Source organism: Ambystoma mexicanum, chromosome 5q (genome assembly GCF_040938575.1).
Source record: "Ambystoma mexicanum isolate Mex_15411 chromosome 5q, UKY_AmexF1_1, whole genome shotgun sequence".
NCBI classification, from domain to species: Eukaryota; Metazoa; Chordata; class Amphibia; order Caudata; family Ambystomatidae; genus Ambystoma; species Ambystoma mexicanum.
The window spans coordinates 1,026,613,907-1,026,635,794 of record NC_090933.1 but is presented as its reverse complement, the minus strand read 5'-3'; positions in this window follow the sequence as shown (position 1 = coordinate 1,026,635,794).

Below are 21,888 nucleotides of genomic sequence, written 5' to 3'. Positions count from 1 at the left end.
GGGAAAGTGTGGGGACAAGTGGCAGGGGGCAGTGCAGCATATGGGAGCAACAGTAAAAATAAATAAATAGAAAATAAAGCATAAAGCAAAATTGCGATCAGCACATAGCAAGTGCAACTGCAGATATCAGGCATCAAGTGCTGGTAGGCGGCTGAAGGGATACAGAAAACAGTCCCCAAGTGTAGGGGTTGCCAGGGAGGCAGTGCATGGGTGCAACTGGCGGGGGAGGGGACCCGGGTCCGAAATCAGGGGGTGGCCAGGTGACCAGTGCAATTTCAGCCAGGAGTTCAGCAGGGGAGAGCAGGAGAGAAAGCAGAAGCAAAGAGGAAGGTTTTGAAGTGCATCTGGAACCGGATATGGTTCTCGTCACCTTATACATTCTGAGATGAGATAACACACTTGCTTTCTACAGCTTTAGTCATTCCATGGATATTTGAATATCTCTGAGACCCAAGAATCCCAAAACTCCAGAGTTGCTTTCCTGTCCCAGGCAGAATCACTGGACATAACACAATGGGGGTCATTACGACCCAGGCGTTAACCATGGCGTTATTAGCGCCATGGTTGACGCCGGTATTCTACCGATTACGCCATGATGGATGGCGGAATTACCACCCCATTCCAAGGTTGGCGGGACGGTAATTCCCCATTCACCATTGGCCCTTCCCCTTCCCATTTTTGCCCCTATAGGGCTCAATGGGAATGGGGAAGGCGGTAATTATGGTACTGCAAATTGCGGTACCATAATTACATCGAAAGTCCCTTTGCGGATTCCTTCCTTAACGGCTGGTAAAACCAGCTGTTAAGGTGGGGACCCGCAAAGGGACCTCGTAATTAGGTGTTAAGGGGTTAATGGCGCCGCCACCTTTATGGCGCCGTTAACCCCTTAACGCCTGGGTCGTAATGAGGCCCAATATGTACTTAGCCTCACCCACATTAAGCGGTAATACCATATAACTCATTTTATCCTCATCCCCAGCCTAAGCTCTGAAGGCACCATTGCAATTGACTGGACAGACCATACAGCCAACCCATTCTCCATATCACACTCCACAACAGCCCACAAAGGTAAGGATAGATGAACTATTGTGGCACATCACTTGTTCAAAAACTTTCCAGTAGATATGATATGATATGATAGTTTATTTATATAGCGCCTATACACAATGGGGGTAATTCTGAGCCTGGCGGTAGGGGGTTAGCGGCACCGGTAAGGATGCCGGTGCCGTTAACCCCCGACCGCCCTATTACTAGGTCCCTTAGCGGGTCCCATCAGGACCGGCTGGTTTTACCAGCCTGTTTTAGCAGGACCCGTTAAGGGACCAAAGAGCTAATAACGGGTCCGAAAATTGCGGGCCCGTTATTACCTCCTTCCCCATTCCCATTGAGCCCTATAGGGGCTCAATGGGAATGGGGAATGGTTTTCTGAATGGGGGCTTACCGGGTCCTCCAAGGTTGGAATGACCCGGTAAATCCCCATTCAGTGAACCTGGACCCGGACACGAGTTTGGAGGGACCCGGACACGAGTTCCCTCCAAACTCGTAATGACCCCCAATGTGTTTCAAAGCGCTTCAAGGCAAGGGAGGGAACAAGGGAAAATACAATGACATTCTTACATGCCATGAACAATAAGAATGTGAAATTAACTATTGTACTCGGCCTGGCGACATTTCAGATAGTGCAAGAGCTAAAACAGATAAGGAAGGGGTAGGGTTGGTGGGAAGGAATGGGAACAGAGTAGAGGCACTCAATAAAGGTTTCTCCAACGTTCCCGCCTCTGTGAGAATCCACTTGCTGTTAGAAACCTTTTGTCAGTACTCACAGGAATGATTAGATACAGCAAGTCAGCCACCCCATCCCACACCGGGTATACTCAAAAGTTCTCTATCAACAAACAATCTATGAGAGATCTTGAGACATTCTGACACAATGCCAACAAACTGCAGTACCTACCATCCCTCATGACCTCATGTTCCAAATGGCAGACCTTGATATCTGAAGCCAAAGCTACTTTTAACATCACTATTATTTTGGCAGCCTATAACTAGAGTAAAGCAATTTTCACAGCAATCAAACACTGCCAGAACTCCATGATAAGTGTAAGGCTATCAATGGGCTCTTTATCACCAAGATCAATACAATCAGGCTTCTCAATGAGTTTTATAAATCTACTGACCCACCTTCCTCCTTTCCCCCACGGCCTGTTCAAGCCCGAGCCGGCTTTTCTTCCTTGATACCAGAGGACCTCTCGAACTTGCTGCAACAAACACTTACACCAACAACATCCTCCTGGAGTCAATCCTTAAAAAATGTACCGGACCTGCACTAATGACTCTTCTTAGGATATTCAAAGCCTCCTTTAGCGACGACAGGTTCCCATGCATCCCAAAAAACTGGACTTACATGTTCGCTCCTAAAAAAACCCACCCGGGACCTGGAAGACCTAGCAAACTAATAGCCTATGTCGAGCCTCTGGTCTATCAGCAAAATATTATCGAGATAGTGGTTGCGAATTAACTCTCATCGTCACACTGGAAACTAGGCCAGCTTGCAAAGAGAAAGTAGGAAACAGTCCTTTTCATGCTACGTTCCAATCGTCTGGAACTCCATCCGGTGGCAATCTGACCTGCTCTCCAAGTGTCCTTCAAGTTAGGAAAGAACAGAATACCTGTCTCTTTCAGGAACGCCTTGGTGCAACCTAGATTCTGGCTATCTTGTGCCGTTCCCCATTCTTACATTGCACTGTGATAGTTATTGCTAACGTTTGCCAAATGACTTGTTAAACTCTGGCAATGTTTTTTTCTATGACCTGTACTGTGATCCATTGCTCCCAAGCTAATATTGCACTACAACAAAATAAACATACTTATTAAAACTACTACTACCACTACTACTACTACTAATAATAATAATACTATCCCAAAAATAAAGTGTTGATTCTGATATTCAAAATATATAGCAACCTTCTACAATAATGGCTATGCTGAGCTATGTCAAGTTGCACTGGTAGAGGAGGCCTTTAATTTATTTCTGCCTCGTATGTACGGTACGTCCTGTCTCTGCTTTTTCATAATTTTTTCTGAGTCTTGTTATCCTTTGTTGCTTTCTTTCTCAGTGCTTGGCTTGTAGAGCAGTTGAGTAGCTCCCCATTCCATCTTTTGAAAACCTTCAAATGAAATCACATTCGGCCTCTGTCTTAATGGAAAAGATGGATAACCTTGTTCTGTATCAGCGCTTTTATATTGTGTTCAATGCAATCCTTCACCTACGTTGCATTGTGATTAATCTTGAATTCTTCATGTGCTTAACATGAAGAAGGTCGTTTCCCATATGTCTTCATGCATTGTACAGGTCAATGCTGTGTGCTGGCAAAGTTCCGTCCTAGACAACAGAGAGACCACAGTGCTAGACACTAAACAATAGGCAACTTGAGACACTAAAGTCTCTATTATACACATGACTAAGAGAACGTTACTGAACTTGTGATCTATATAAATCTTCGAAACGGCTTATATTGATGTGCAGTGCCATTAGCATTCAAAGATGTTTGCAATGTCCCTGTGTTGTTTCATCTGCATTTCATGAAGCATTCGCAAAAATGCTCTGACTATACCGTCGCGCACCATAATCTCTTCCTTCCACAGTATAGAAAACAAAATGATACGCCCTTTGCTGCTACCTTTTTAGATGTCCGAATGATTATTATGGTGAGTGTGATCTTAAAAGCATGCTTTATTGTGTGAAATGTTTGCTGCCCCGAGGGAAACCATCTAATGTATTTACAAGTTTCAAATGCTTGTTTTATTTTCTTCATCTCTTTGTTATAGTTATGAAAATATGCATGTCATGTATCTTGTCTTCTCAAAACTATTTGTATTGAAATATATTTGCTAAAAATTGAATATTTAATCTTGATAATGTGATTTCAGTCAAAAGAGATAAAGTTCGGCATAACAAGTGATATAATATCGATATATTTTGTTTTTATATTGAGCGTGTATCCTACATAGGACATATTAATATACAGTATTAATATTACCCAATCGAAATTTGTACTCACTTTATCGACCTGGCTGGATGAAAGGCTGAGCCGACCTTGTCAGGATTTAAACCTGCCACCCGCACATCATACACAAATCGCAATTTTATATATTGTATTGTAGATATATTTAAAGAAGACATTTAAGAAAAACGAGTGTCTCCATTTTCACTGTTATAAGCACATGTTGTTTGCGTCTTACTATTCAACATATCACTAACAATTGTACTGTTTAGTTTTTGTGACATACGTCTTTAAACGACCGATAATTGGCTGTTTTATGTGAATTGTACCCTCAAATGCTCCAAGCATACCATCATATAGGTGCATAGTCTCAATATATGTATATACAGCCCCATAAGTATGGATGCTTTCACCATGTGTTTAGCACACCAAGGTCCCACCATACGCACCTAATCCTCCAAACTGCACTACCTGTCCTGTCCCTGTAACCCGCAATTAACTAGACATCCCACCTGGGGCAGAATGATGCGTGTCGACCAGCAGACAGTATTCATAGTAGTCAAAAATGTATGGCATGAGCTCATATGTCATACCAATATCCCAACTGAAGGGACACATGCTAGAGTAATGCCATATATATATATATATATATATATATATATATATATATATATATATATATATATATATATTTATATATATGTATATATATATATATATATATATATATTTATTCAGTAAAAAAAACTTTGTTAAAGGGACGTTATGGTTAAGTTGCGCAACCTATGAAATTCAGAGAAAAAAACTTTGTTAAAGGGACATATGGTTCCAAGTAAAGCAGAAAAAGCCCTGAAATTTGCCAGTTATAGTAACCTAAGCAACCATAACTCGCACCAGCACTGTGCACTGCTAAGACTAACACCCAGGACATCAAAGATGACATCATAAATGTTTAATATCACTTAGTTTATATACATATAACATAGAACATACTGAACCCCTTACCTGTGCTAGTGGTTCTGATGTCTGTGGACCATGCGCATGTCCGCGGACGGGGTGGGTCAACAGCAACACTATCCAAAACCTCAGGGGTATCTTACATTGTTGTATCATGCAATAAAAACACTCAACATGTTCACAAAGCAGCATATAAATACATTATATTTAATAATAAAGAAGAAGTGCAAACTGTATATATAAGACACCAACCGTCCAATTACATAGCATATGCACCATAATGGAATATACCAAAACAAAATAAATGTGCCTCCAACAGAATTACCTCACAGAAATTGCAAAGCAAAAACCAACAGCACACCTACGGAGCAGTAACAGCACAATTTAGCAAGACACTAGTGAGTATAGTACATTTATTGTATGTATTTATAAACTTTTTGTATTAGGTACAGTAAAAGTAATATTTTTTTTATTTTTACACATAAATGTCTAGTACTTTGGAATGGCTGGAAGAAACTTTTCCTCATGATGAAATGAGTGAAGACAGTGATACTAATGGTAGACACTACACTTCTCTACATAAATCACTTAATACCCATTACTTTATGTGTACTTAACAATTTTATTTTTTTAACAGACCATACAGACATTAAAAATACAGAAACAGAGACCTTAGAAAATCGTCTGCAGCGAATGGAACAAAAAATGGATTTATTAATGTCAAATTTCATTCTTTTAAAATACTTTGTGGAAGATCATATGAAAGACAAAATTTAATATCACTGTCCCACATGTACCTGTACCCCTTCTCCATGTCCCAACCAACCATCCCCAAAACCTCCCCAGCAGGAAAAACGTTACGATGAGACTTCAATCCCTTCCTCCCCTACAACCCATCATGTACAAGCCCCTAATTCCCCTGTATTTGTTTCAGTTTCTGCTTAGTCCTCTCTTTCATAATTTGTATTCTTTTATGCAATAATAAAATATTAAGGGCCTCATTACAACCTTTGCAGAATGGGTTAATGGGCACCGCTAATGGAGGCAGACCCGTTAAACCCATTCCGCAAGATTACGAGGTTCCCTCGCGGGACCTGGTAAGGACGCCTGGTAAAAGCAGGCGTCCTTACCGGGTCCCGCGAAGGGACCAGGGAGCTAACAACAGGCCGGTCCTAATTGGCCCGTTGTTAGCTCCCAATCCCATTCCTATTGAGCCCTATGGGGGCTCAAATGGGAATGGGGAAGGTCCAGGCCCGGGTTCCCTGAAGAAGGAATTACTGGGCCCTCCAAACTCAGAATGGCCCGGTATTTCCGCATTGAGGGAACACGGACATGGTTTTGGAGGCAGCCATGCCCTTATTAAGGGCATGGCTACCACCAAACCCATAATGAGGCCCTAAGTGTGTTGTTACCATATTCCTATGTGTCTTATTTTATTTTAAAAGGCAGTTAAGGTGTCCGCAGATAGCGCATGTGCCCAGAATGTCCGTAATTAGCCAAAATGGTGCTGTCCTAAGGACACTATACCTGTTCGTACTGTTCGCAATCAAAATAGAGGTGTCCTTAGGACACACAAAATGTCTGCCTGTCTGCAATTAACCTGTCCTAAGGACACTATACCTGTTCACACTGTCCGCAATCAAGATGGAAGTGTCCTTAAGACACAAAAGACATCTGCCTGTCCGTAATTAAGCAAAGTGAGGGTGTCCTAACGACAATGTACCTGTTCGAGCTGTCTGTAGTCAAAATGGGGGTGTCTGCAGAACACTAAAGGCATCTGCATGTTCATAACTATGCAAATTAAAGCGTCCTAAGACCATTCCGCCTGTTTGCATTGTCCGCAATCAGAATCAATATGTCTGAAGAACATATAACCCCGTCCGCCTGTTCGCAAAGTTGTGATGTGCATTTATTTTGTTCGAGGACCTGAACACTGTCCGTAGAACACCCACATGCATGCATATCACACCCTTGGCCACTACGAACATCGTGCCTGTCCGAAACTGTCTGCCGCACGTGTATCGCACTTTTAATTAGTTCGGGGACTGGAACACTGTCATACAACAACCGCACGCATGCGTAGGCCTGACCCCACGCATTTGGTGTCCTACAGACAGCCTTCCCATTTGCAAACGTGTCCGTGACACCATCATTTGACCGCACCCATGCTAAACGTAACAAACACTGTCCAGGCCCCCAAACATCTAAAAAGTGTTTTTCTGGGCAATCCAAGTTTTTTTCCTGGGAAATTTCACCCTTGCACATGTCCCAGACCATCTCCCTGGTGATCTGCATTCTTTTTGGAACTTTTTGTGCCCTTTTTTTGTGTTCAAAGTGTTTGCAGACAGTGCAGGTGTCCACGAAGCGCGCCCCAGCACCCCTATAAAAGATCACACCCCAGTGCTGCTCCTTATTCTCTTTTTGGGCTTTCAGGACAGAGACTGTTCCTTGTTGCATTGGATTACTCTTGCTCTTTAAAACCGCTGTCCTGATGGCATCCATGGCTGCTGGTGATAATGCTGTCTCAACACCAGCCCCACCCCCTCCACCACAACACCTCCCCAAGGGCCTGCAGAGGGGAACAGGCGTGAGGATACAGAGGAGAGTGATGAAGAGGATTAAGAGGATGAGGTAGTAAAAGTCCCTACTACTAGTGCTCACTGTGATTCTTGGGTGTGGAGGTTATTTACCACTCTTGATGGAGTAGCAAAAGCACGTGCAAACAAGGTGACCTGCAATCAGTGCAAGGTAGTGGTGAGTCGTGGGCAACCAGGTTTGCACAGCTATGGTACTACCTCAATGAAGCGACACCTAAAGTCATTCCACGGGGGCTATTAATAAGGTTGTAGCTTGCGATAAATGTAGTAGGTGAGTTCCCCTGCAGCATCCTCTGTTTCCGCTCCTGCCACCACAAGAGACACTCTTGTGGGGCAGCGCATCCCTCCAGCTGCCTTGCAGGCCATACGTGATACTGTTGATCCTTACCTATCGAAGGTCACAGTATTGTGCATGTACTGCAATGCAGTACTCTGCACGGGGGAGAACCTACAAAGTGCTTTTGAGACTGTGGTCAAGGAGCATGAGAAGGGCTGCTACCTACCTGAATAAGGCCCACCCTATACCTTCCTCTCTCCACCTGACCTTTCTTATCTCTGTGATTGGTGTCCCTTTCTTACCCTCCTTTCCATCATTTCCTTGTGTGCTTGTGTTTCATGTTTAAAAAAACAAACAAAATATAAACCAACAAAACCCCCCAAGAAAAATGCTTGTTTCACAGCCGCCTTTCACAGTTCAAAACTAAAAGTGTCAATGAAATACTGCAGGGCAATGTGCATTTTTAGAAGTCTGCAGAATGTCCGCGGACCTCCACATTTTTGCAGTACTGCCCTGTCAGAACCATTGCACTTTTCTCTGGCAGGAAGTGGTGGCTCTGAAAAGAGCCTTTTTGTGGGGTTTTTTTGTGTTTCGAAAACTTCAACTGGTCAACACCTACTGCAAACTGGATTGCTGTAATTCCAGAAAAAGTTGCAATGCATCTTGTATATTCCGCAGAAAAATCTGATTTCCAGCATAAGTAGGATGTACTCCATCTCTGTAAAAAATGTGTTTACTACGAAACATAATGTTTTCATTGTGAAAAGACGACATACCAACATCTCTCAAAAAGGCACAGACAACCTTGTTGACATTGTGCCTTGCTTTCTCCATTTGTGGACCAAATACAGAAGAGCGCAGCCACATTTGTCTCTGTGCAATACGGGAAAAAATTACTCTGGAGTTTGGATACATGTCAAAGAAATTCCAGACACATGTCCTAAACTGTTCCGTCCACAATGAATAATAATAATATCTGGATGACACTGTGTCACCAAAGTACCACAAATAGGTACCAACTCCAGTCACTTCATTCCATGCACTCCATGCCAGTGCACTTCCACATGAGGGAATCCAAGATATACAGCCACTCCACAACCATCTGCATGCACCTCCAACCAATTTATCTACGAATCTCCCAAAATCCAAACAATCTGCTTTCTGAAACACATAGCCATAGCTATCTGCTCTCATCTCAGGAAAAAGACTTTCTGACAAAGTCTCTGCTCACACATCACCCACAGTAAAACCTATTGATCAAGTCCTTACTCTGGTAGGTCTCATTTGCATGCCTCTCAACCTCTCAAATATCCTGTATGTAATATGTGCTGTCTGCGGACAACCCCAGTGTCTGCAGACAAATCATAAAATCTTAGTGTGGTGAATTAAAATTTAGATAGTGTGGCCCAATCTCCCTTTGAGGTTGGCTCTTTTTGCAGATGCTTCAGAAACACCTTTTATATTGTATTTGTTTTTTTTCCTCCAAAAATCTTCACATTAGCTTCTCCAAAGCAACCCTTATGTTCCAAAACAGCATGGCATTTCCCATAAAAGATAAAGACATGCCATCTTCTTTAAAGTAATCAACATTAGCAGAGTCAATGGTGGTAGTATTATTGCAATTAGATAGCAGTTGCTATATTCTATTTGTTTATTTATTCTTCAATTTTAGTAGTATTCATCTATCTGTTGGCTTATTACAGATGTTTGGGGCAGTTAGATACCTGTTGGCGTATTCTAACTGTTTTTTTCTTGTTTTATTTTAATGGTATTCATTTATCTTTTTGCTTGTTGCAGAATCTTGGGGCAGTTAGATACCTGTTGCCATATTCTAACTGGTCATAGTTTTGAAGTTCCAGTTTTGTATTTACTATGTGTCTGTATTTGTAAGGTGGAGCGATTATCTGAATTGTAGGTAGTACGCAATCTGCCATGGTTTATACACAAATTAGTTATTAAATTTTGCTTTTAAGACCATTAAGTAAGTGTTTACAAGATTTGCTGGTAAGCTCTGCTTTAGATTAATGGTACTATCATTACATTCGAACCATCCACAATTCTTTTTTTATATATGCAGTGTAGTAACCTGCATTGGTTGTGGCTCCTGCATGGTAGATTATACCTATTGTTGTGAAGATTTTCCTACCAAGTGATACTTGACCATGTGTCAATCCAGTCAGCTTAAAGTTGTTTTTGGTACTATCTGCATTGTAATGTTAAAGCATTATTATTACGTATTTACTATGTGTCTGTATTTGTAAGGTGGAGCGATTATCTGAATTGTAGGTAGTACACAATCTGCCATGGTTTGCATATTGTACAAGTTGCTGAAATGGAATGGATTCACAGTTAGGTAGGGATAGCGTTCATTAGGGAATTGTTCCTGTGCCACATGGCTGCAGAGAGTGCATGTATGTTTCCACATATATGAAATCTGGAAGATTTCATTTATAGGTATGTTTTTGTGTTCCACTACTTGTAGTAAGTACATTAGAAATTCTTGTGAGTTTATAGTGAATTTGACCATTCCAGCACAACAGTCCAAATCTTGTCTTTTTCCATGAATACTGTAAGTGTTGTCAGGATTGCTGGTTGCATTTCTATGAAGGACTAACATTTGCAAACATAATTGGTCTGTACTGGGTAAGTAAATGTTCTAAATAATTGGTGGCAATTGGAATGGAATATTTATTGCTACATTTGCGTAGCAATTTACAGCAGTTATATTTGGACATTTGAATGGACCTGACAGCTCTGTGTCGAAGCCATTTGTTCAGAGTGTGTGTTGCTTCTTTGAAGAAGTAAATGAGTTACTTTGATAGTAGATTCTTCTTTGGTTGTGGTACTTGATGAAGTCTTAGTTTCTTTTTTTTTCTTTGGAGGAATTGCAGTGATATCCTGTATCATTTCAGTGTCAAGTAGTTTTCTTTTACACCGTTTTGCTTTTTGTGGATCAGGATGGGTTTTTAGATGGGGTGTAGAGTGAACGCAGCCTATTGTATTCTAGAAGCTAAGGAACATCTGCATTTACTTTACTTGCATCAAAGTTGATTAGAAATAGCCAGTAAAGTGTACGTAAGCATGATAGCTCATGCCTTCTTTAAAGACTGTGCTACCAATATCTATTAATGCTTTATCTAGGGTAAGACCTTGTGATTTGTGATTGGTAACTACAGACTGGAAATTGTTCTCTGCGTACATACATGTCTTTGAAAAGAAGGAAGCGGGCTGTTGAGCATCCTATCTTTTAAAATTCTGATAATTTGTCAAAGAGAATATTGACAAATTCAATGTTGTTGTCACGTGAGTATGTTTGAAAGCCAGCAACTGTACCAAGTGCTCCATTAACTAGTCATTGCTCCACGTCAATGTTACGTTTAAGCATTACTCTACAGTTTAAAGATAAGTTTAATATTTTTTACAAACCAGCTGTGTTGAAGATAGAGTTTTCTAGGGTATTTAGTGTTGTTGATACATGGGTAGTGTCATACCATGTACGTCCAGTTTATCTGTGGAGCAAATTTCAATTATTGGTTGCATTTCTTTTTTCAACATTGTTTCATTGAATTTTGAACAGCTTGCAAGAGTTGGCATCAGGACATACAATTGACAATTTTGTGTGCTAATTGTTTCATGACATCAGTAGCACATGGGTTATGGACATAGAGTGCATGGATGTGCCTGGTTTTTAATATTTATTGTGCTTCTTGAGATAGTACACTAACTCTAATACTTTTTTAAAATGTTGGCGTATGTGAGGCCTGCAGACTGACGCATGTTTTCTATTAATTCTCTGTATTGGAAATGTTGCCAAAGGTTCACATTGCCTATGCTGCCAAGGGTTTTACGGCACAGTTTGTGCTCTAAGGTTTTAAAAATAGGATCAGCTTTCACTGTTGTGAAGATCTCAGAAAACAATAATGTGTTTTCCGCCAAAGAGCTCTTCCTACTCTGTTTGGAGGACCTCTTGTAATCTGTGGTGAATCAAAGCCAACATTAGGTTGGAGACCATGCTCACCTCAACTATTAGAAGCATTTTCATTTGTTTGAAAACTCTGCAAAGTTCCATTGCAATTTCTGTGGAAAGTTTGTAATAGTCTAATTTGTTTTGGTGTTCTACTGTAAGGAGTAGTAATCGATGTAAAGTGACGACGCCTATGTTGTAGGCAGCTAAACCTGTGGCGGCCGTTAAAACAGCTGACAGTTTGTTTGTCAATTGTTGAAGGAACTTGCTGATGATTTTGATTAAGAATGTTTTGCCTGATCCAGCTTCACCACTCACGTATAGCAGTATATGCCCTATGGGGCGAAAATGGGAATGGGGAAGGGCATTGGAGGAAGGGGGAATTACCGCCCCACCAACCTTGGAATAGGGCGGTAATTCCCCTTTCCACCAAGGCGGTGCCGATATTTTACCAGCATGGACCAAGGTGCTAATAGCACCTTGGTCCACCGCCGTCCGTGTAATGAGGCCCATGGTGTTTTCAACTTCTGTCATGGCTAATTCTGCCTCATTTGCTATTAGTGGCTGTCCAAGTGTTTCTTGGCTTCCTGTTACAGAAGGTTGACTACTGTCGGGAGTGTCATCTTGTAGTTGGACCTGGAGTTCTTCTTCGTGTTGCTGTTCATTGTGCAACATTGTTTGGTATTGTGTACAGTTTACGTCTGTTTGCTTTCATTTGCTTTGAAAGCGTCTTCATAGGAGTTATATGTATCCAGTAACTCTTCTTCTTTCTCCATGGTTTAAAAGGTTGTAGGAAGGACATGTAATACAGTTCTTTATGTTGAGGAGTTTTTAATGACAATTTGATATGATTAATTAAGCTGTGTTTGGTAAGTTTCACTAAACTGCCTTCACAATTTAAAACTCTGTATCTACCTTTCTTTTCATCTGGTTTAATTTTATTTTTGTATGTGAAGTTTTGGGCTGCGTGGTAGATACTGACAGGCCGATTCATGGAATAAATGTGCGCCGAAAATCCCGGCGCAGAGGGGCCAATACGTGCGCTGCGCCGAAAATCAGCGCAAAGCGCAGGGAAACCAGCGCACGTCGATTCATGGAAGTCCGTGCGCAAGAAAAGCAGAGGACGTGCGCCGAAAAAGCGCGCGGCGCAGGCCGGCGCACAGGTCAACCAACGTCGTGCGCCACGGCCACTGCGCCATCACTCCGAGCGCAGCGCACAGCTCTAAAGTAGGCGGAACACAGGGCGGGACACTCGGAATGGGGAATAAAATGGGGCACAACACTCGGAATGGGGAAGAATGTGGGCGGCACGGGGAAAGTTCAGGAGGCAAGTGCGCGGAACGCCCACACGCTCGCATACAACACGTATTCATGGAATAGAATAGGGCAAAAAAGCGCACGCTCAAAGCAGCGCACAGGCACAAACAGGCACAAACACGACCGCCACAAGAAAGCAGGCGGTAGCGTGTCTGCGCCTGCAAGAAATGTGCGCTAAAAGGCGCGCCAACAAATAGCACCTATATACAGACATGACCAATGTACAATACTGTTGCCCTCCTGGACAAATGACGTACAAAGGGGTACCCACAAACACAGACACGCGCAGAGAGAAAAAATAAACGTGTGCGTGCATACCGGGGTGCGCGGTAAGTTCCACACGCGATATGGGCTGGGCGGGTACGTGGATTGCAGGGGTGCGCGGGAAGTTCCACACGCGATATGGCAGGGAACGTGGATTCGAGGGGTGCGCGGGAAGTTGCACACGCGAAATGGCCGGGTACGTGGATTGCAGGAGTGCGCGGGAAGTTGCACACGCGATATGGCCGGGTACGTGGTTTTCAGGGGCGCGCGGGAAGTTCCACACGCGAAATGGCCGGGTACGTGGATTCGAGGGGTGCGCGGGAAGTTGCACACGCGAAATGGCCGGGTACGTGGTTATCAGGGGCGCGCGGGAAGTTCCACACGCGATATGGCCGGGTACGTGGTTTTCAGGGGCGCGCGGGAAGTTCCACACGCGACATGGCCGGGTACGTGGATTTCTGGGGCGCGCGGGAAGTTCCACACGCGATATGGCAGGGAACGTGGATTCGAGGGGTGCGCGGGAAGTTGCACACGCGAAATGGCCGGGTACGTGGATTGCAGGAGTGCGCGGGAAGTTGCACACGCGATATGGCAGGGAACGTGGATTCGAGGGGTGCGCGGGAAGTTGCACACGCGAAATGGCCGGGTACGTGGCTTTCAGGGGCGCGCGGGAAGTCCCACACGCGATATGGCAGGGAACGTGGATTCGAGGGGGGCGCGGGAAGTTGCACACGCGAAATGGCCGGGTACGTGGATTGCAGGAGTGCGCGGGAAGTTGCACACGCGATATGGCCGGGTACGTGGTTTTCAGGGGCGCGCGGGAAGTTCCACACGCGAAATGGCCGGGTACGTGGATTCGAGGGGTGCGCGGGAAGTTGCACACGCGAAATGGCCGGGTACGTGGTTATCAGGGGCGCGCGGGAAGTTCCACACGCGATATGGCCGGGTACGTGGTTTTCAGGGGCGCGCGGGAAGTTCCACACGCGACATGGCCGGGTACGTGGATTTCTGGGGCGCGCGGGAAGTTCCACACGCGATATGGCAGGGAACGTGGATTCGAGGGGTGCGCGGGAAGTTGCACACGCGAAATGGCCGGGTACGTGGATTGCAGGAGTGCGCGGGAAGTTGCACACGCGATATGGCAGGGAACGTGGATTCGAGGGGTGCGCGGGAAGTTGCACACGCGAAATGGCCGGGTACGTGGCTTTCAGGGGCGCGCGGGAAGTCCCACACGCGATATGGCAGGGAACGTGGATTCGAGGGGTGCGCGGGAAGTTGCACACGCGAAATGGCCGGGTACGTGGATTGCAGGAGTGCGCGGGAAGTTGCACACGCGATATGGCCGGGTACGTGGTTTTCAGGGGCGCGCGGGAAGTTCCACACGCGAAATGGCCGGGTACGTGGATTCGAGGGGTGCGCGGGAAGTTGCACACGCAAAATGGCCGGGTACGTGGTTATCAGGGGCGCGCGGGAAGTTCCACACGCGATATGGCCGGGTACGTGGATTGCAGGAGTGCGCGGGAAGTTCCACACGCGAAATGGCCGGGTACGTGGATTACTGGGGCGCGCGGGAAGTTCCACACGCGATATGGCAGGGAACGTGGATTTGAGGGGTGCGCGGGAAGTTGCACACGCGATTTGGCTGTGAGCTCCCAGGCATTACCTGTACACCCTCCACGGCCCCTGCAGGCAGCACACACCACAGGGAACTACCCTGCACACCTGCTCATGTCTCCCACCACCCCCACCCCCAGCACTGTGGGCAACCTGCCAGCAGGCCCCCACCCATGGCCAACCCATGTCTCCCACCACCCCCACCCCCAGCACTGTGGGCAACCTGCCAGCAGGCCCCCACCCATGGCCAACCCATGTCTCCCACCACCCCCACCCCCAGCACTGTGGGCAACCTGCCAGCAGGCCCCCACCCATGGCCAACCCATGTCTCCCACCACCCCCACCCCCAGCACTGTGGGGAACCTGCCAGCAGGCCCCCACCCATGGCCAACCCATGTCTCCCACCACCCCCACCCCCAGCACTGTGGGGAACCTGCCAGCAGGCCCCCACCCATGGCCAACCCATGTCTCCCACCACCCCCACCCCCAGCACTGTGGGCAACCAGCCAGCAGGCCCCCACCCATGGCCAACCCATGTCTCCCACCACCCCCACCCCCAGCACTGTGGGGAACCTGCCAGCAGGCCCCCACCCATGGCCAACCCATGTCTCCCACCACCCCCACTCCCAGCACTGTGGGCAACCAGCCAGCAGGCCCCCACCCATGGCCAACCCATGTCTCCCACCACCCCCACCCCCAGCACTGTGGGCAACCTGCCAGCAGGCCCCCACCCATGGCCAACCCATGTCTCCCACCACCCCCAACCCCCCATCCACCTGGGGCACCCTCCACCAGGCCCCCACCCATGTCCCCCTGGCCCCTGGTCCTGACGATACACAATAATGGCAGTAATGACCAGCATACCCAGCACAAACACCCAGGCAAGGATTGCATGCACCCACATAGTGAATGCAATCACATGACACAACCCCAAAGGCAAGTAAGCAAAAGAACACATGTCCGCCACACACACATACACAATGGGTGCAAGTCAATGTCAAAACCCATATCATGGCATGTAAGAAACCAAAGAAAAAATGACACAAGTGTAAGATAATATCAAAATGTATTAAAAATAAAAATAAAGTAAACTCTGACAACTATCTGGTAAAGCAAATAAAAGGTCCATGTCCGGGAACAAAAATTAGAAACCAAAAAACAAAGGATAGAAAAATGAATAGATTTTGTCCAAAGTAAACACATGTAGAATGAAATGAAAGATAAACCATTACGACATGGTGTGACCAATATGAAAGTTAAAAAATTTATCTCACAAAAAATAACTATATTTACAGGATTGTTCAAGGGTCCATGAGCCCAACACCACAAATTAAACCTAATACTAACTATTTAAAAAAATATGTACAAAGAAGTGGCCATTGTCCAAGCGGTCCAAAAAAAAAAAATTAAATAAAGGAAACCTAGCACTAACTAACTAAAAAACTATATACAAAGGCAGCGGGCTAGTCCTGCGGCTCACTTGGTGATGCTGGCCAGGGCATCCTCGAACTCCACGTCAATGTCCTGGAGGCGGGACTCAGTCCTGGCCCCGAGGTCTCGCAGGGACAACCCCATGTGCTCTCCAAATTCCCTGCGAGCCTCCTCGAGGCACTCAGCCCGCCTCAATGCCTGATGCATGGAGATCTCCGCCCTGGCCATGGCGAGCCGCTCCTCTTCCGCCCGCTGCCGCTCCGCACCTATCCGCTGGCCAAACTCCTCCCACACGGAACACACCGCCATGCCAGGGTTGCCCTGCCCTCCGGCCGATGCCTGCCCCTCCGATCTTGATGGCCCTGAGCCATGATGCCTCCCACGTCGAGCCCGCTGCTGCCTGCGACGCCACTGCCTCTGCCAGCACGACGGCATCCAGGCTGATGGTAACCACCGACGCCGTCGTGCACGTGCCCTGCCCGATGATGCCGGCACATCTTCCATCTGCTGGGGTCCACTTGCTGTGTCGTCCACCCCTGCTGGACCTCCGACTCCCAACTGTGGCAGGGATGGGATCCCCACCGAGCTGGCTGCATTGGTCGGGGCAGGTCCACAGGGGGCCATGGTGGCATCTGGGCCGGAAGACGGCAAGGAGAACGACTGGTGGATAGCCTGCACAGAGGAGGAGAGGGCCGTCAGATTGGCCAACACATGCAGGAACCCCCCGAACATGGCCGATCCCAATTGGGCCACGTCGGCACGGTGCACTTCGTGATGACGTGCGTGCTCCTCCCGGGAAGCACGCACGGCATCACGAATCACAGCCGTGCGCATCGCGACCCCAATCAGGACCTGCTCCACGCGGCCAGGGGTTCCCACGGCCGCAGGTGGAGGGGAGTCAGTTGACATGGACATCCCCTCTACCTGCGGACGGGCCTGGGACGGGGCATCCCTGCTGGTGCATGGTGGTGCACTCACAGGGTCAGGGACAGCGACATGCACAGGCCCCTCCACGGTGACCTGTGCTGCCTCCTGCCCCTGGCCCTGGACTGCACCACTTGCACCAGCAGGGATGCTCCCACCAGGGCCCATGTGTGCACCAGTGTCGGCCTCCTCCTCCTCTGTGCAAACCACCAACCTGGATGGCTCCTCACCGTCTCCCGCCGTAGCAGGCCCCTGTGGGGGCTCACCCACCCCTTCCGCTGCAGCCGTGGGGGCATCCCCGCCGCCTTGCTCCACAGCGCCGTCTCCGCCCTCTTCTTCACTAGCCGCTGCGTAGAGGGAGACAAAGAACACAAGCATCAGGCTACTGTACAATGGTCCCCTAGACAGGAAGCAATAGCAGATGAGCACCCCTGTCAAAGTACACTTCCATCATGTCCCTCCACAACACATGGGTCAGTCCAGGCAAAACACACACAGTAACAGGCATGGTGCATGCCATGCACATTTCCATGCATGTCCAATTGACTCTTGAAACATTCAATGAAATGTAACTCACATGCATCATGGCTCATGCATATCACATGCACACACTACACCTCAGTCACATCCATCTGGCCACAATCACACCAAACACAGGCAAAACAAGGGTAAGGTGGGTGCGTCACTGAATCTGTGCATTGTCACACACATGAGTCATGCATCCATGGCATGCACAAGTCACAGACATGCAGGTCAGGCACACAGACATGGCTACCATATATGTACCTGGCATCAGCACCCATCCTCACCCCCATCCATGTCCAGGTACAGAGACTGGCATGCTCTCATGTCCCAAATCTGCATAGTGCTCCCCATGCCGCATTTCTACACATGCAACAACCATGTGGGTCACACATCACTGGTCGCACATGCATTACCATGATGTCCCAGCACACATACATGCATACATGGCACATGGCACACATACAGGCAAGTATCATAGAACCAGCACACCGCAACATGCCCTGTCTCACACAGTGATGCTTGGACACTTACCGCTCAACTCCAGACGGGTCTCCCTCTCAAGGATCTGGGCGTGGAGCGCTGGGCGTACGCGTTCCAGGACCCTCTTCTGGATGGAACTCATGTGGCCCCGGCCCCCCTCCACGAGGCGCCGGGCCTTCACAAGGGTCCTGGACCTCAAGTCCTCCCAGCGCTTCTTGATCTTCAAGACGTTGCGGGTTGCCACCCCCTCCGCGTTGATGGCAACCACACAGTCGGCCCAGATCCTCTCCCGTCCTTCCTTGCTGGCGCGGGACGATCCAAAGAGGGCATCATACTGCCCCAGGACATGCTCCACCAGGACACCAACTTCGGTGGCAGTGAAGCTGGTGCCCCTCTGCCCCTCTGGCCTGGGGTTGCCACTGGTGCCAGATGTAGAAGTGCCCGACATGGCAACCCCAGAGGCAGGTGTGGGTGGGCAACTGGGTCCTGGGGCTGGGCTGTGGAGCGATGTAATCCCAGTTGGGAGTCTTCAGTTCCAGCAGGGGTGGACACAGCAACTGGACCCCTGCAGATGGCTGATGTGCAGGCACCAAATGGCAGGGCACGGTGGCAGCAGGCAGGCAGGCAGGCAGGCAGCAGCAGATAGCACGTGGGAGGCTGCTCAGGGCACTTGGGGGGCAGTAACTCGGCCTTCGGGGCAGGAGCGTGGTGTTCCGTGTGTTTTCGGGTGGCCAGCTTGATACGGAGTGATTTGGCACGTGAAATTCCTGCACGTCAGCGTGAAATCCGAGGAAAGGCCCTTAGCGCGTAAGTGCGTCAGCACGCATACGCGATTCTATTGGACCAGAGTCCCTCATCGCGTAAGCGCGTCTGACGTGATCCGCACGGGCGTTCCCCACTCAGCACGTGAAGACGAGCACACGTGGAAATCCTGCACGTCAGAGTGTCATCGCGTGTAATTGGCCAAAAGTGCGCGTACACGCCATTGGCCTATGTACGTGTATTTCATCGCGTGTAATTGGCCAAAAGTGCGCGTACACGCCATTGGCCTATGTACGTGTATTTCATCGCGTGTAATTGCCCAAAAGTGCGCTTACACGCCATTGGCCTATATACGTGTATTTCAGGGGCGCGCGGCCACTTACACAGCCAAGTACGTCAGCGCACCTGTATGCCTGCAGCGTGGGAATTTCCACACGCGATTGGAGTGGGAACCCGATTCCAGGGGTGCGAGGCTCACACGCTGCCTACTACACGCGCAAGGCATTAATTTGCGCACTTTTCAATAAACAAGCCAGATGCCAGGATGAACATACCGTTCCTAGCAGCAGTGGCAGTGGGCTACCAAAGGAGGATGAGGAGGAGAGTCAGGGCCAGAATATTCACACCCAGAACCAGCCTATTCGGGATGCCTGATGACCAGGTGTATGGGAGGTACAGGTTTCCAGCACACATCATACTGGACCTGGTCAGTGAGTGGGAGGATGACCTCACATCACCCACCCTGTGCTCCCAAGCACTCAGCCCCCTGCAGAAGGTCCTGAATGTACTGCACTTCTTGGCCACTGGATCCTTTCAGCGGACAAGTGCCATAGTGGGTGGTGTGTCACAGGCCACGCAGTCACGCTGCCTACACCAGGTCTTGAACATCATCACTGCACGGCCTTCAGTCCGCAGGCACATATATCTCCCCAGGACTCATGCAGAAAGGCGGACGTGCATCCAGGAATTCTATGGTGTGGCTCAATTCCCCAAAGTGCTTGGTGCAATTGACTGCACACATGTGGCTCTACGTCCACCCAGGGCAACAGAGCACATCTATAGAAACCGCAAGCACTGGCATTCCATCAACGTCCAAGTTGTATGCAATGCCAAGGGAATCATCACATCAGTATATGCCAACTATCCAGGGTCCACCCACGACAGCTTCATCTACAGAATGTCTACCCTATGCCGGGACCTAGAGGCTGGCCAGCATGGAGATACATGGCTGCTTGGTGAGCATGAATGCCACTCCACATGCATGCATGTCAGATACTGGGTCATGACACAACACCACTAATGATACCCATCACCACCTCCGCAGGGGACAGTGCCTACCCTATCAGCCCCCACATGATGACCCCAATCCGGAACCCCACCACGCCACCCAAGGTAAGGTACAACACAGCCCACATTGCTACACGGGGCATAGTGGAGCGCACATTCGGAGTGCTCAAGTCACGCTTTCGCTCCCTTGACCGTTCTGGCGGGCAACTGTTATATGCTCCCCGAATAGTGTGCAGGATCATAGTGGCAGCATGTGTCCTGCACAACGTTGCAACACGCCGGGGCCTGCCCGTGGACATGGTGGTGCCCCCACATCCACAACCACATGCACGCCCGCTGCGCATGGGAGGGGAAAGGGCACGGGGGGAGGCAGCCCGTACGCAACTGGTGGCCAACTTCTTCACCTAGGAATCACAGTGCTGGCTAGTGCACACTGCTCTGGCACATACCATCTGACAATCAATGATGACTCTACCTGACAATGTCTGAAAAGTACTTGACAATGAACTGTCAGATACACATCAGCCTGAGATTGTTAACATGGAAGTGTCAATATGTGTGCACCCCTAGCTACACATACACCAGCTATGCATCACAACGCAAAGACACAACTCCATCAATCTAAAATGCATTCCCACAGGCGATTCACTACATGACAACATTGCCATGTCACCCACTCCCTTCACAGTCCCGCCACTGAGGACACCATGTCATGGTATGTGACAGCAAACAAACTGGCCATCACAACATGACACCAGTGTCACAAATAGCAGTGCCCCAAATGGAACATAGCCGCACTTGAGCAGCTAACCGCCCTGGAGCCACTACTACACACCTGTGTAAGAGTAATTTCTATCAAATTACACACCAACCCACCCTGAAGCCCACCCAAACAAGACACATTGCATGTAATCAATGGTAGTCTCATTACCTGATTCAGCTGGTATGTCCTCACCGTCCAGATGTACAGTGATGGCGCCATGCAAAAGTGTCAGTGCACATCTACCGACATGTAGTGTGACTCCAGAGAGTATGCCCTTGTGAAGATCTGTGTGAAATACCTGCAAAACATGAGCAACATATGTAAGTAGAGGCACATATCATACCATCATGCATAGTTAGGTGCAACAACAATGAACACTATGAATGTCTACACAGTATTGACTATGGACTGGCCAACAGCTCATGGGAGTCCAATGTCACCGTGTAATTTGCTGTCACTTGGGCACACCCTTTGCAAGCCCATGGAAAGGGAAGCAGGAGGGGTGTGGATGTCTGCTACCCAAGCATCGAAACCAAACTCAGGACAAGCCTGCATGTGCCCAGCCACAATACAGTGTATGCCCAGGTACCCACACAAGGCAACACTCTTGCAAAATAAAAATGAAAAAGAGAACAAATGGCCATGAAAGGGCCGGCGGGGGGGGGGGGGCCACCTATGAGGTCCGAGGACAGGATGCACGCCACAATCCACCTGTGTGGATC